Source organism: Ips typographus, linkage group LG1 (assembly GCF_016097725.1).
Source record: "Ips typographus isolate SLU linkage group LG1, UJ_Ityp_2.0, whole genome shotgun sequence".
In the NCBI taxonomy this organism is placed as follows: Eukaryota; Metazoa; Arthropoda; class Insecta; order Coleoptera; family Curculionidae; genus Ips; species Ips typographus.
In genome coordinates this window covers 11,187,825-11,204,368 of record NC_138422.1, presented here as the reverse complement: position 1 = coordinate 11,204,368, position 16,544 = coordinate 11,187,825, and the positions used below count along the sequence as shown (strand labels likewise).

Below are 16,544 nucleotides of genomic sequence, written 5' to 3'. Positions count from 1 at the left end.
CGAGTGTTTTTTTTAACCACCTTGATATTAAAACGTAATGACAAAAACCTTTTATAATTTTTTACAACATTAACTTTACACTGTGTCCAAGATAAAAACGGAGATACAGATTTGGTAAAGGATAACATACTTTAGGCGAAATTGAAAGGCAACTTACTAGAGGATTTTGATGGAGTTTGCCGTTATAATTTCGATTAATGACAGGCGATTTTGGTGCTTATGTAAGGAAATTTCATCTTCAAGAGGAGTAAGGCAAGGAGACACCATCTCACCAAAACTTTTTACCCTTGCCCTGGAGGATGTCTTCAAAAAACTTGACTGGCAAGAGAACGGGATTAATATCGATGGAGTGCGTCTAAACCATTTACGATTTGCCGACGATATTGTGGTCGTTGCCAGCACAGGTGAAGAGCTTAAAAACATGCTTCGGGAGCTTCATCGAGCATCGCTGCAAATTGGACTTGAAATGAACTTGAACAAAACAAAGATCATGAGTACAAAAGACATCCAGGTGACTGTTAACGACCAACCCCTGGAGGTTGTCTTGGAATATGCTTACTTACTAGGCCACAAAATTCAACTTGGCAAAGAAAATCAATCTTCTGAAATCACAAGAAGAATAGATCTCTCCTGGGCAGCCTTTGGCAGACTAGGATTTATCCTTAAATCTAGTGAATTTCCTATAAATTTGAAAAGGAGAGTGTTTAATGCCTGTGTAATGTCGGTTCTCACATATGAACCAGAGACAATGGCAATTACCCGCAAATTTGCCAATAAACTGCAAACCACCCAACGAGCAATGGAGAGGGCTATGATAGGAATCACTCTAAGGGATATAATCCGCAACGAGGAAATTCGTGGAAGAACTAAAGTGACAGATGTTCTAAGGCTTGTGGCACCAACTGAAATGGAGATGGGCTGCTTCTGTGGCAAGGCAGAATGACCACAGGTGGGCACATAGGATACTAGTTTGGCGCTCAAGAGAGACCAAACGGAGCATTGGTAGGCCCCAGAGACGATGGCGAGACGATATCCAAAATGTTGCAGGAAGGAATTGGACCCGGACTGCTAGAAATAGAAAGGGAGGGATTTGGAAGAGGCCTACATTCAGGAGTGGATAAATACGGGCTGAGAAGAAGTCAAAAAAATACCTTCTTCTTATTCATATTTAAGATCCCGCGATCTGTTAGTTTTGAAGGTTTCTCTGGATCAGTTCCTGAGAAGTGGACTGCCAGCTGTCCTTCCATCTCAAAGGTGGTCTTCCGGGTGCTCTTTTTCCTATTAATTTCCCTTTAAGTGCAATGCGGCAGTCTTCCCTCTTCCACTCTTTTCACGTGACCGTACCAATATCTTTTTCTTGGTCTCCCTGATCTTACGATGTCTTGCACCCCACATTGTTCCCTAATGTCAGTGTTACTAATTCAGTCTATTCTTGTTCTTCCCATTATAGTCCTGAGCGTTTTCATTTCGGCTACTTGAAGCATTCTTTTCGTTTTGTTGGTTTCTTCACTGGTTTCTGTTCCGTATGTGATGATTGACCTGATACAATAAGTCTTATAGATCCTGACGTTACGGGATCTTTAGCAAAGGTTATGCTTTTCGTTTTTTCAATAGATATGGTCATGTTCATCGCTTGGCTGACCTGGCAGAATTTGTGTAGTGGTCTCTGTAGATCGTCCTCCGTTTCCGCGAGAATAGCTGTATCATCGGCGTAACATACCATACTGATTCTTTTATTACGTCCCATTCGGTATCCTAGTATTCGGTATATAGTCATTGATGTCCTCTATAATTCTGTCCATTAAGATTGAACAGAAATGGTCTAAGGCTGTCACCTTGTCTGATGCCTCGTCTGGTGTCGGTAACTCTTCCGTATAAGTGTCTCCTGTCTTTACTTTAGTCATGTTGTTCATATTGAGACTGCGGACTGCTCTTACGATGGTGTCTGGCGTTTCTTTCGCTATCATCATATTTTGCATTTGCTTGGTTTGGCATTTGCCTTGGTCAAATCGATCAAGCAGACATATGCTGGTGTATTAAATTCGATTGATTTTTCTTTTAGTTGTTTGATAATGAATATGGCGTCGGTCGTGGATCTGTTTCGTCTGAAGCCTTGTTGTTCTTCCGTGTTTGTTATTTGTGTTGCAAGTTTTTCCTTCAAAATGCCGGTAAAGAGTTTCATGCTTGTGTTCAGCAGCGTTATGCCACTGTAGTTGTCTGGGTGCGTCTTCTGCCCTTTTTTGAATATAGGGATAGTAATACTTTTGTGCTTTGAAATGAAAAAAATACCGTCTTCATTAATTTACCGCTGGATGCTTTTGATTCTACCATTACCCCCCTAAATCCGGCACTGACGACGAATCACAGAGGTTTAAAAAAATGGAAAGTGATTATTATCCAACGGACAGTTACAAAGTGTAGTACCAATTTGTAGCTCTGAAAACCCCCTTTTTGCCACTCTGTTTAATGTATTGTATAAAGAAAACGTCTAATAACCAAGATACTTATAGAGAGAGATAATAAAGACAGAATGGAGTGAACTGAATTCTGATTCCGGCACTTAATTCAATATATTAATTTGAACACAATTATCTGGGTTATTTACTAATAAATACAGAGTGGACTTAATTGATGTCCCTACTCTTAACAATTCCCAACTTGGTGATTTTGATACTTACAGGGTAATTCAATATAGTATTTCGGTAATCAGAATTGTTTTTTTACGGTTGTTCCATAATCACGGTGGTTCGTAGCACGCAAAAATAAAGAAAAAAATCAATGTTTGTTCATAAAATTAGTCATGTATAAATTGGCTGAACCTGTTGCTGTCGGTTATAAATATACGGGCTTTACCGATTACCGATTAAAATTCCTGGGTATAGTTTTACAATTACGCATCTTAATTGGTTTATAATTTGTGCCTTTATATTTAGCCGGACGTCGGTAAAACCAGACAGTAAAACTTCTGCGTATTGACTGTGAAAACACGGTGAAAGTTTCGTGGCCTTCAAACCAACCTAACGCAGTTTTAAAAACACAGAAAATATTGGTTTTCTAAGCAAAAAATTGTTTGACGATTTATCCTACAGATCATCCGCACTTGTGGATAATTAAGTTTCTTGCAAACTACAGTACTTAATAGCAAATAATCGCGTACTTGGTAGACAATAAGTGAACATTTTGTCCAAAATTGATACAATATCTAGATTTAAGTGGTCCTTGGAAACTCCACACCAAAGACGTTAGGGCATAGTATAACAGGGCCCTATTATTACAAGAGTTCCCTTTGAATTGATATCCGGCTATATTGATATCGATTATCTGCCTCTATTTGTGCTGTCTAGTTTTCATCGTGTTGGAACTGATTTGAAAACCAGATTTTCTCTTATATCACCAGAAGACCGAAATGATATTCTTGACTCCAATTACTAGTAATATTCAAATATTCCAGTTTTCAAAGTGAAGTCCATGATCTCTCAGTAGAATTGTATGCCTTAATAAAAATGAAAACTCATAGTTTGTAGGAAGTCTTTTCGTTTCAGTAAAATGAGTATGTAGTGCTAGTTTTCTTTAAAATAAGCCTTGTTACAATTGTCAAAGTTTTGATTTAAAAGTATACTTCATTTCTTTTTATTAGAGAAGCAGTCTTATTTAAATTCTTCCGGATGGTTTTTCGATTGATTGTCCGATGTGCTACAAAAATTAAATTGGATTTTGCCTTAATTTAATCGACCTAATATCTTTTATAATCCGGGCACTATAGTATAAGTAAAAAATACTTAAATTTAGGTCAAATAACACTAAACCTGCAACGATTTACTATTGCCTCAATTATGACGTTTCACAGCTAGCCTACCTATCTAATCTTAACATGACGTTTACCTGAGCAAGTAATGCGGTGTAAACAAGTATATTCTATACACATGGAATAAAAACACATAAATTATATCCTTATCTTACGCTCACGTTTATATGTGAAAATGGAATAGAATAATTGCAACTTTGTTAATTACGTACAATGCAAGTAATTCAGATTGAAATAGATATACTCAGGCAGAGCACTTCCTATAGTCTTAGCTAAGCAGAGAAACTTTAAGGTAAATACTTGTTCTCAATTTGAGTAAAAACCCACCGGAATTAGCCTTAAACTTGTTGTAACGACCTTACATTAGAATTAAGAGAGAAAAAGGGTAAGTCAGCGAAAATGTATGACTTTGTCTGTGTGACCATTTAGAATCAAAACGTTTTCAAGTCGATTTTATACGTAGTAACTGGCAAATGTTATGTCGTTTAGACTTAGTACCCAACACAACGCCAGCACAGTTCCCTAACTTGTTCCTATGAGACTTTTATTATTGAGGGGAAACATTGATTATGTGTACTGACTGGTAAAATCAGACGATCAAAGGTCTTAAATATTTGTTTTTCAAATTGTCCTCCGTAATTCACTGTCGGAAATTCAATGTTGCCAAAAAAAAAACGAAATCGTCAAAAGAACATTCTGAACGAGACGAGGGAGAATTTAAATTGGAAAGAAATGCTAAAAATACAAATTTGTATTGGCCTTTGTGAACGGGATTCGTTGGCCAAATGAAAAGGCTAAGAATGCACTTTACAAGAGAGTGGTTGGCGGCCATCTTGCGACGGGAAATTGATTTACGGTGTTACAGTATTTTTGTATAGTTCGCATCGCGTCAATTATTATGACAAACGGATTGCGAGTCACCTACGCATCCGCACACACAATTCAAATTGAACTACGCGGCAATAACAATGCTACGTATTTTTATTTTGAGGTTCGAGTCCTAAATATAGTTTCGTGACGTCCCTATATCGCCCACTCCCGGCCTAGATAAACTAGATTCTTCTCGCTGAAGAAGTATCTGTGGGCGATAGTTGTTTGCGGCATCTGGTTTACGTTTCAAAATGGCACAAAAATCTAGATAAATTGACGAATAGTCTGTTCATAATTTTTTTTTTTAATCCATTGAATCTTTGTATGAAATGACAAAAAATCACCCTGAACTTTGTCAGACAAAAGTAAATCATCATTAGTCGACATAAAAAGCAAACAGTAATTCTAGTGAAACTTCCTAGGGAATATGCATTATTTGTCTCTGAAAAGGATTTGCCAGGCTATTTACAGTGTAATGCTGGAACTTTAGCTCTCAACCAACCATTATGGAACTTAATTAAACCGACTGGCCTAACCAACAAATATTATGTGAACAAGCTTTGAAATTCGAATTCGAAGTCCTTGGAGGCTTGCTCCATATTCAATAAAATCCATTATTATACAAAAGGACGTTATATTTATAAAAATATGATGTAAATGTAAATGCACTTGGGTTAGTTATTAAACAAACAACGTGAAACGTGATTGGCAGAAAATTGTCATATGACATGACGTATTTGATACTGGATCATTGAAGACCAGCCCGAATTGCCATAATTCAAAACAAAAATCAATAATTATTTGTGAACTTGATAGCTTAACACTTTAATATCAAGATTTTATTTCTTCTTCTACACCAAATTAATTCAAGATTAAATTAATTTGTTTCAAGTTTTGTTTTCTTACATTCTCGGCTCATTTACTTTAAAAAAAAAACACGTTAAAGGTCTCATATTATCAAAAAAAAGTGAAACCTGTCATTTTTCTGGTCTTTTAATACAATTAACATAAATAAATTATTGATGACTTTTTGTAGCAATATTATAAGATACAAAAAAAAAAATTTAGATAGATAGAATTTTGACAGAATAAACAGGTGGGTTTAAGAAAATTAAAAAAAAAAACTTAAAGGTACATTAATTATATTGTTTTTGCTTGCTAAACTGATTAAATACATATTTTTATAAAATCATGTGGTCACGAGTTACGTAAGTCAAACATATTTTATTTTTTATTATCAAGAACTAATCAAAAACTTGGTTGAAGCTCGTTAGTTGCCTTAGAAAAAGACAGTGTTTTAATAAAAAATGTATTGAAAAAAATTCAGATCGGTTTTTGCCACACATTTCTTGTATACAGTGTGTGCAAAATATAGAAACCTTACAGTATCTCGGAAAAGGACTGTTTTTTTTTTAAATGTTGTACAAGAAGGTTTAAATTATGGCCGATCGAATAACAGCAACAAAACGCACAAAATTGGCAATGACAAATAATCAGGTAAGTTAGATAAAATTTTCTGTCAACTGCACAAAAACGTTAAAACGTAACAACATAGAAACTGTGAAATATCGGAAAAGAAATATAATAAAGATCATATACAAAAAATTGTTAAGGTTGCCAGTGCCAAAAAAAGTTCGTAAATCTTCCATAAATTCTTTAAGATACCATAAGTTTTTAAAAAGGTTGTTAATCTTGCAATAAATTGAGGCCATCTAGAATTATTTTAGAAATACCCTAGAAGGCTATTAAAACTGAGAAAATTATCTCAAACCTTTCAAGAATTTTCTAAAATTTTGAGAGAAGGTTTTAGTATCATTTTGAATATGGCAGAGATATCTAAATTCAATCGAAAACCTTAAAAGTGTTAGAGACCTTTAAAGGGGTTCTAAAAAACTTTCCGCCAAATAACTATACTGAAAAATTGCCAAACGCTTCAACAATTATTTTGGATATATTGTACAGACACAACACATAAGTGACATTTGGTGGCAACAAATTATTTTCTACACTAATATGTTAGCTACAAAACTTGCTACAAACTAGCTTTTTTCACTTTCCAAGTTGTGACTAAACCTACTTTACTATTTATCTTGGATTTTTCTTAAAGTATCCTGTTTCTGGTTCGATCTCGGTTGGTAGGAATGGGAAAAAAGATTAGACAACTTAATAGTTTTAAATGATTGTTTTCTTCAATGACAGGAACGTTTAAAAAAAGGTGGGTGCAATTTTCTTTGTTTTAGCATTCCTTTTCGTTAATAGCTCTTACTCATGACAATTATCACATATTATAGTATTATGACAAATTTCCAAATTTGTTGTGCTTATTATGTTCGACTAAGCCTAGTAGGTAAACTGATACGCAAAACCAGGCATGAATTTCTTGCAAACAGCTCTCAATATCCGTGCGGTTGTGTTGACTCAAGCAAACCTTGAGTATTCCAGAAATCGTCTAAATAGATTCCACGAAAAGCGCTACAAGTGCATTTACTAGATAATTCCCCAGTCTCCGGTTATCTACTACCTTGTCAACAACAAAATTCTTCAATAATTAAATATACCGTGAATGATGTAACCGGAACTTAACCCTTTTGGTTCTTTAGCAAGTTGACGTCACCGTACTGTAATTACATCCATATCATCTCACTGGGAGATGATTTTCAAAAGTTCGATCCAATATACGTCGTCCTTGATTGTCGTCAAATCGTTGCCGACGAAAACAAAAATACTAACGTTGCACAACGGTTATTGTTCGAAATAGATTTGCGCCTCGTGAAAAACATCCGTCGCCGTATCTCTTTACCTTTGTAATGTCGCCTTTTACAACACAACGGTTATCTGATGACTGACGCTTCAAATCCACTATTTTCACTCATATACAGAAAGATCCGGCTTTCGGTCTATAGTACAAATATACGTTAAAAGTATATTGGCAAATAGTTACACGAAACCGAAAGCAATCTTCTGGCAATATGCGAGGTTCCAAAAGGTCAAGCTTGTATACGAGTAAGTCAATTCTATAGATTCCTTAATAGGACAAACGCGCATTGTCTGCACTCAAATAAATCAATTATTGCGCCACTATAGTTTTGTAATTATGATTGAATAAACCAAACTGTGATTTGTGACAATTTTACTTTAAAAACAATCCTAATTTCCTTTAGGCAACAGTTTAAAAATGTATATCAATGCTAGTCGTTTACTACTTATAATAAAACGAATTCATTCAATTATTTTTCCAAACCACCTAATCGACTAGTATTATTAGAAAAATTATGTAAAAAGTAAACAACGTCTCCTTGACGTTCTTTGACGTGCCAGACTACCAAGCCAAATTGCCAAAACTGCCTACAAAGCACGAAAGATGATTCAGACTAATAATGCGTGAGGATGATGCAATTTTGCTACGCCCTCTAATCATTCCTAAAAACAAAACTGTTCAAAAACACATTTGAAAAACAAAGAGTTATTATATGAACATTAGTATTTTATTTAAGTTTGATATGAAATCAGCTAATCTACTACTCTCTTCTTCTCTTTCTGATAAATTCTCTACTCGACGTGTTGAACGGATGAAGCACTGGCTCATCAGGCATTTGAACGATGATCAAATGTTTTAGTGCCACATCCTCCAATCACCGACCAGTAGAAATGCATTTGTGCAGTCACGTGAAGGACAACTCCAATCATTTTATCCTTAGCCCAAGGCGGAGGTTTGTTATTCATTAGACGAGCAGCATATTAGCCCGATGGCCTTATTTATGTTCGATTTTCTATAAAATCCAATTGGTTCAGTTTCATTGTTCCATTTTCATTTTTCGCTCTTTTTTCAAAATTTTACCATACTCTATCTCAAAATAACTGAATATGTGTAGTGTGTGCTCTGTTAAAGCGATCTTCTATTAATTATCTCGTTGGTTAGAAACGAGATGGTCAGATTTGCATCATTTAGTCGCTTTTGTTTTATTTTCTTGCTGATGAAGGTTCCCAGAAATAGTTCCCTTTTCTGACTCAAGCTCACTGATATAGTATATTCTATATTAAGAGCGGAAAGTATATATTTGCCGCTTGCACATGAAATTTGCAGCTTGAGGCGAAGCCGAACGCTGCAATCATGTAAAAGCGGCAAAAGTACTTTTGGCTCGAAATATAGACGATATTTTTTCGACGACTGCTGTGGGGTGGATTAGGACAACTCACATCATTTTCGTCGCTCGAACTCATTGTCACCGATAAATCACTTTGACGGAATGTGGTTATTTCAAACAGGTATGTCAAGCGTTGTTATGGAAACGCCGAAAAAAGTTGGTGACTAGATTGTTAGTAGAAAGCGAAAACGCTCTAGAGCAGAAAATCTCTCTTTCTGCTCGCGCGCGGCAAATAACCCCTTTCTGCTTCTAAATGGAAGCGTACATGAGGTACTTTCAAAGTAAGTCGTCGAAAAAACCAATTTACTACCACTACTTTCACAAAAATCTCAATTACTTGAAAATATGAAAATATAATAATTAAAAAGTCAATCCGGAGACCGTAATTAGCACCAGATTCCCTTTGAACAAGTTATATTTGCAGGACAAGAAAATGCAAAATTTTTGGATGGACGAGACTTTCTAATACAAGACAAATGCGAAACAAGAGTTTATAGAAAATCTGGAATTTTGTTAGACAAGATTTCTTGCTTTCTGAAACACTAAAAAAGCATTAATAAGGACGACATTAACTTTCCTGACTTCTTGTTTTGGTATGTTTGGAACTAGGACTAGAGAATATTAGCCTCTTCAGTACTTAACCCATCGTTGCATTTTTTTCCACTGACTCAACCTGCATACAAAAAAGCCCTTCATAAAAGTCCAGGGGCCTAATTCTTGAAAGCAGGGAACGAATTTGGAATGGAAGAAGCTGACAATGGCAAGTTCCTGTCAGATTCTACAGGTCTTTCTCTTGATTCCCCTCGTTTCAAGAATACACACCCTAAAGGGTTTAAATGTTTCGGACAGTAAAATTTCCAATTCTAGGTGGTGTCCGCACTTACATTAGTCATTTGAAATACCACCACAAAGTGACTTGGAGTGTCTTGATATTAAGTTTTTTCTTAACTTTTTCAACTAATAGTATTTATTGATATTTGCGATGTATTAAGCAAAATCAGGTTTCTTGGACGTCCACATCCTCAAGGAGTAGAGATAGTACCCATACGATGCGGCATAGGACGAGTTTTTGAGCTAATTGGGGCTGGCAACCATCGAGATATAAGCAAAATGAAACAAAAACTTTGTCAGTCCAACAGTCAACACATTGTCACTCTCTTAACACTTTTCTTGTGGTGTTTTCCAGACCATAACAATTGCATCCATGAATCTTGCCTAGAAACGTTCTTTTTGTGTAGTATATTAATATTAATTACCTAAACAAGGCTCCATCCCATCAGAATCACAGAACTAAACTGTTTCGATTGTGTTGGAAAGGTTATTCCATTGACCACCACACAACAACTAAGTATGAATGAGTGAGTAATCGATGAAAATGCTACTTCAAGTAATTGTAGTACTCCTTTTGATTTCTCTTCTTCTTCTTTATTGCAACTCTGCTTAAAGTGTTTAGTTCAAGCTGAGTTTATTTCTCATTCATCCTTCTGATCTCCTTTTAGAACAGATTATTGGTGTGAAGCATTCTACTACTTCAAAGTCAAATTTACTGCACTAGCTACTACATTTTTTGCCTATTTGAAAAAAAATGGTAACATTGCGCCATATTTGAAATCATCCGAATTGATAGCGGAGAAGTGTGACAAACAAGAAAAACTATAGATTAGAACGCGACACGGGTCGAACCCATTCACAAATCGACACAATAAGAGCTGAAAGCCTCTTAATTGTGTCATTAACCACATTTTGCGTCATACACGTTGTTTACTCCAGTGTAGAATGCGACAGAATCAGCGGCGTCATCACGTTTCCTGGACACATCGGCGTATCGGACTAATCCGAATCGGCTGTTTGCATGTTTCGAACGCAACGTTGTGTTCACCCCTCCAATATTTTTAGAAATAAAATGTTGTTTGTTTACTTAAGGTTGCGTGTTATTTCGTTTCATGGAAACCGAATTGAGAAAAACATGTTTGTGTGTTTTTGTGCCTGGAAATTTGATGAGGAGGCCACACCAAGTCAGTGGCGTAGCATCAAAAAAATTGCGGTGTTGGTTTTGCTGCGTTCAAGTAAATGCGTTGTGCGTATGATATAATAAACAATAATTGATTCCATTGTTAATTTATTGCTAAACCAATAAACCGCGGCGACGGCGGCGGCAACAACCAAACTGTTGGTAAACATAACCTAAAAAACTGAAGGGCACAGTCGCGCTCGTTCCGAGCAAATAAACAACTAGGTAAACAAATAAAAACACATTTCTCTCCAACTATGTAGGTCAACAAAACAAGCATGTCTAACGTGTAATTGAGTTCGCCATGTTGTAATATGGCGTTCGTAACGCGAACGAAAGGTTTTAGCGAATGACGGCGTACGTTTTGCGAGAGCCCCAATCGAAAGTAAACAATCCGTCAATTCTTAACTAGTTCAGATCAACTGTACCGACTACTTTCCATATTCAATCAATTCGACATTGAAATCAAGGCAAAACACCCGCTGTATGAGCTAATAAACCATAACCAAATTTGATGTGACTTAAGCTCGTTTCTCCGGCAAACACCTTAAGGGAGGGAATAGTTAAGAGACCCTTAACTTTTCACTAACAGATTGAAATAGTAGTCCATTTTCACCCAGTGGAGTTGTACAAATCAGAGATAACAGTAACACACAAGTCCACAATATTGTGGAGAGCACACAGTTCGAGTTTTTATAAAACCATATCTAGACTGTCCTTTTTGATTTCTGCAAACCCAATTTTGGAGTTCAATGATACGACTTTTTAGTTTTACTTCAGAAAAAGCGTTTAGTAACTACTGCAAACTGTCTTACACCGCATGATGATATTGTCACAGTAGCAAAAGGTAAATACGAAAACACTTTTCGTGATAAAGTTAAATTTCTAAGAGTAACACTACATCACGAACGTCTTATAACAGCCACATTCAGAAATCTTAAGTAAGTAAAGCCAGAAAAGCTTTTAATGGTGGAAGCGTAACAGGAAGTGTAAGCCAAGTAGTGTAATAGTAATTGTGCTTAACTCAGTGGACAATCTTTTGATTACTCCTGATAAAGGCGGTTATTGAAAAATAGTGTTCCATTTCAAACATTGAAAACATGTGACAAGTGATTGACATCTGTCAATTTTGACATCAGATACTGGCGGTTCAAGACAAATAGTGCTTGCTATTGAGTAAAATATAAACAATCATCCTGTACATTACTCGTGCGATGTGGCAAATCAATAAACTCGTATTCTCACCACCCACTCGGTCTACAACTTCCTGGCAATATTTCTCACACTAGTAATGACTAATCTACCATCGTAGATATTAAAAAAAAACATTGGAATTTTGGATATATTTACCCTTTAGTTAGCTCACCTGATCTGTACATTCATATTGGTGACGATAAACAGTCAAAAAAAAAACTTACCTGCAACAAAAAAAAAACAAATTAGATATACATACGAAACCAATTCGTAATAATGATACGTTTGAAAACCACAGACATAATAATAAACAAGAGAACATAATATTTATATATTGTCTGGATAATCATTCATGTAAACATAAACCAACGTTGACAAATTTCTACTAATCCTTAAATCTACCACCACTTTATGCGTCAAAGTATGTTATTATTAGTGTCCGGATTAAAAAGCACTAAAATCGCTTAAAAAGCCAAAACTATTTTCCTTAAAAAACATAAAAATCTTTAAGAAAGCACAAAACTTTTACAGAGATGCAACCTTTTCTGAGTCCAGGAAGATTTTAGACTAATTTGAAAACTTTAAAAAAATGTTTGAACTACTTAAGGAGCATTTGGAAGGTTTTTGAACAGTTTAAAGAGCATATTGAAGGTTCTGAAATGCTTCAGAGGCATTTGAGAATTCTTAGAAGGTTCTAGAACTTTTTGGAAGCGTCTAGACTGTTTTGATTCTGGGAGTTTCTAAACTAGTTATAAAGCATTTGGAATCATTTAGACTGTTCTAAAAGCTTTCGAAAGCTTCTAGATTGTTTTGAAAGGTATCTGACTGTTTTAGAAGCATTTTAGAGTTTCTATAGTGTTTTGAAATCTTTTAAAATAACTGAACTGTTTTGAGGCATTTGAAACCTTGTAGACTGTTCTAAAAGATTTTGGAAGGGTTTCGACTGCTCTAGAAGCATTTTGGAGTTTCTGTAGTATTTTGAAATCTTTTTCACTATTTTAGGAGCATTTGGAAAGTTTCTGAAGAGTTTAAAAAGCATTGAAGGTTTTGGACTGCTTTTAAAACATTTGAAAACTTAAACTTATGAAAGCTTTTAAACTGCTTTAGAAGCCTTGAATATTTTTGAGAGCTTCTAGAATAGTTGAAGATCATTTGGAAGCCTTTAGAGTGTTCTAAAATCTTTTGGAAGCTTCTAGACTGTTTTGGAAGGCTTTCGACTGCTTGAGAAGCATTTTGATGTTGTCTATAGTGTCTTAAAATCTTTTTAGACTACTTTAGGAGCATTTGGAAAGTGTTTGAACCGTTTAAAGAGCATTGAAGGTTTTGGACTGCTTTTAAGACATTTGTAACCTTGTAGACGATTCTAGAGACTTTTGGAAGCTGTTAAACTGCTCTAGAAGCATACGGAAGCTGTCTTGAAATCTTTTGAGAGCTTCTATAGATAAGTTGAAAAGCATTTGGAAGCTTTTAGACTGTTTAAAAGCTTTTGGAAGATTCTATTAGGCTTGCAAGGCATTTTGGAGCTTCTATAGTGTCTTGGAATGTTTGTACACTTTTTTAGACTACTTCGAAGCATTTGGTAATTATTTGGTCAGTTTAAATTTGTAAATTAATGTAAACCCATTTTGCAACAGGTAATTGGTATGTTTTTGTCTTAGAAGCCTTCAATATCACAATATAGCTATTGCAATTGTATATTAACCTATACAAAATAAAACCATACAAAAAATAACAGCAAATAAGAAGAAAAAAATCAAAAAAATCTGTCAAATGACGTGTTTTTGCGTAAATCGTTCACATTAGGTGTCAAAGGTTGGTTGCTTTTATTATTTACAAAAAGCAAAATTTCTAGAAATCCGGACTCTAGTTATTATTATTATAAAAGAAATTCGAAGTTTGATAAAATGTACTCTTTTAGCAGAAAACATCGACACATACAATACAATAAGCTAAAATGTAAAAATATGTTTTTCAAATGAAATAGAGTATCAAAAAGCTACAAGTTGTTGTGACATTTTTACAGCCTGCATATGCAACAACCACTTTTGTCCCCTGTTCTGGTCCTTCTTATTCGTTCCTGTCATGTTTATTATTTTTCATGTTTTTATTTATAAGTAACCATTCCTTATGAGCTCTTGACTGATATTTGATAGTTTCACAACAGACTGGATTTCATGTGTCTACCTTGATTGTCCAAAAGTGGAAATACGTATAGTTTTGGTAATTTGATTGATTTTTTTCAACAAAAAGCTAAAAAAGTTGTTTGTTATCTGAGACTGAAATAACACTTGTTTGAGTGATTTTACTTCACCCGTCAACTATTTCTAAGTAACTCTTTGAGACATTTCGAAAAATCTTCGCTATCAGGAAAAAAATGTTCACTCTATTGTGAACTTATTAGCCGCGGTAACAATTTAACAGAATAGACGTACAATTAAAAAATGCCTTAAACGGCTCGTATATGAGCGTAATTGATGTATAAACGAAGAATATTTCTTAATTAGCGTAAAACCGAGCGAACTATAGCGTTTGTATTTCTCACGATTTTGTTAAAACCGGTTGATTGTTTTAAATTATTGACGCAAGAGATAATGATTAGCCGGCTAATTGTATCGGTTTTGTTCTCTATGGACCCCGAAGCTCATTTTGTGTAACCGGGACTTTGTCACTTTTGCCGGAGTCGCTGCATTAAATGGTGTCCGATCGGTTGAAAATTTCACGAAGGCATTTAAAATGCCACTTCTCGAGCCAGTTCCCACGATCCGGAGGTTCGGAATTCGAGCCGATCGCCCGGTGATTCACCCGAAGACAACCGCAAAGGTATGCAGACCAGACCGATGGCTTTTCTTTTCGGGTTCGTTCTTTTATTTTGCTTTTTTTTTCTTTTTTTTGGCGGAATGAGAACGCGATGAAAGGAGGTTAACTCAACCTGAAATTCCTGCGTCGTATGATGCAAGATCTGGATGGCAAAATCTTCAGTCTGTAATTTACAAGCAGAATCTGTTATAGGTCAATATTGCCAAAAGATGACGATAAAACATTAAATGTTAATATCACAGTTTAACGAAATAGGATAGATTCTCTTTTCATCCAACTGTTAGGTTTGATCAAACTTTTGCCATACAACACAAAAATAGTTCACTTTTCTGTTTTTGGCACATCTACAAGAAATTTGAATATTTCATTTCCTCCAGTTCCCAAAAATGCTTTAACTACAGCCAAAACAACAAATATGATGAAAATAGTTTGACGCAAAAATGGATCCAAATGGCATACCTATTATTTGTTCTGAAGGCACTAGGTATTTTTTCAAAGAGAATCTTCTCATGTTTTTCAAAATTTAGAAACAATTTATTGGGTAATTCTGCAAAAAACTTGTGACTTGCCAAAAAGACACTTGTGTCCAATTACTTACAATACAATTTTTTGAAGACTGCAAAAAAATTGACCATATTTTAATTAGGACTATTCCCTATTACACGAAATAAACCTGATATGAACGGTAGGTACAAAGTCCGTAGCTTTACAACACGAAACGCGATTACTGCATGCCGGGAAATGGCGGTGTCCCCACGACACGTCATTCCTGACGTGGGGATTCCACTTTTTTATCGTTTTTCGTAGGTTACTATGTAAATGTTGCGTTCACTTATCTCGCCGCATAAATAAACCCAAGTTAAGTAAATTGCAAATAGTTCCGATAGCGTTTCCTGTTAAGCGGTCTTTCCTAGTAAATTGCACTTTGAATTAAAAACATATTTTGATAAAATCGGTCGGTGGGATTGCCGTGTGACGAAAACGGGAATCCCCCGCGGGTTTGCAAATTCTTCCTGTTTTATTGTTTTAAGTTAAGTCACAAAATTAGTATTAGATACAAATACAATAGAGTATTTTTTTTTTGGTTAATTGTTTTTATTACATTGGATAATTGGCAAACAATTAAAAACAATCGTACATTTTTTACAAAAGAAGTACTGAGTTTTGGTAAAAACGAAAATAACGTTCAAATTCTAGGTAATAAGGTTTGGGATGTCGTTGGCTGAGCAACTTTCTCCAATAAGCCTATTTTAACTCCTCTTTCTCTCTCTTTGGTTAGCTTCACAACCATCCATGCTTTTAAATTGGTAAGGGCCTTAAATTTCAAAGGTCAAAAGTACAGGGTGTTCAATTTTCATGAAGATTGCAGGCTAATTCAGTTAATAAGTTAACATTGAAGTTAAGGTTAGTTATGTGCAGGATGTTATGTTACTACAGGATATTTTAAAGATCTTTTTTCAATACATATTTATATAAGTATCGAAAAAGTGGTAAAAGTGGATAACACGGTGTCCCACATTTCGTAGACAGGTGATAAAACTCAAAAAAGTATTCCAAAAATTTCATGTGTTAAGAATAGTAGTTCTTGAGATATTTACATGAACAAACAACCTTGAAAGTCATTCATGGATATTTCTACTAAGCTATTTGAGCTATTTAACTAAACTAACCGAAAGGTTCAGTAAACTGCTTTCAAATTCAT

General features: G+C 35.1%; 1 protein-coding gene across 9 annotated transcripts in view; it reads right to left on the bottom strand.

The window, feature by feature from the left end:
* Nucleotides 1-16,544, bottom strand: part of LOC145734238 (uncharacterized) — a 102,601-nt gene that overhangs the window by 68,980 nt on the left and 17,077 nt on the right. The gene's annotated exons all lie outside the window — the stretch shown is intronic.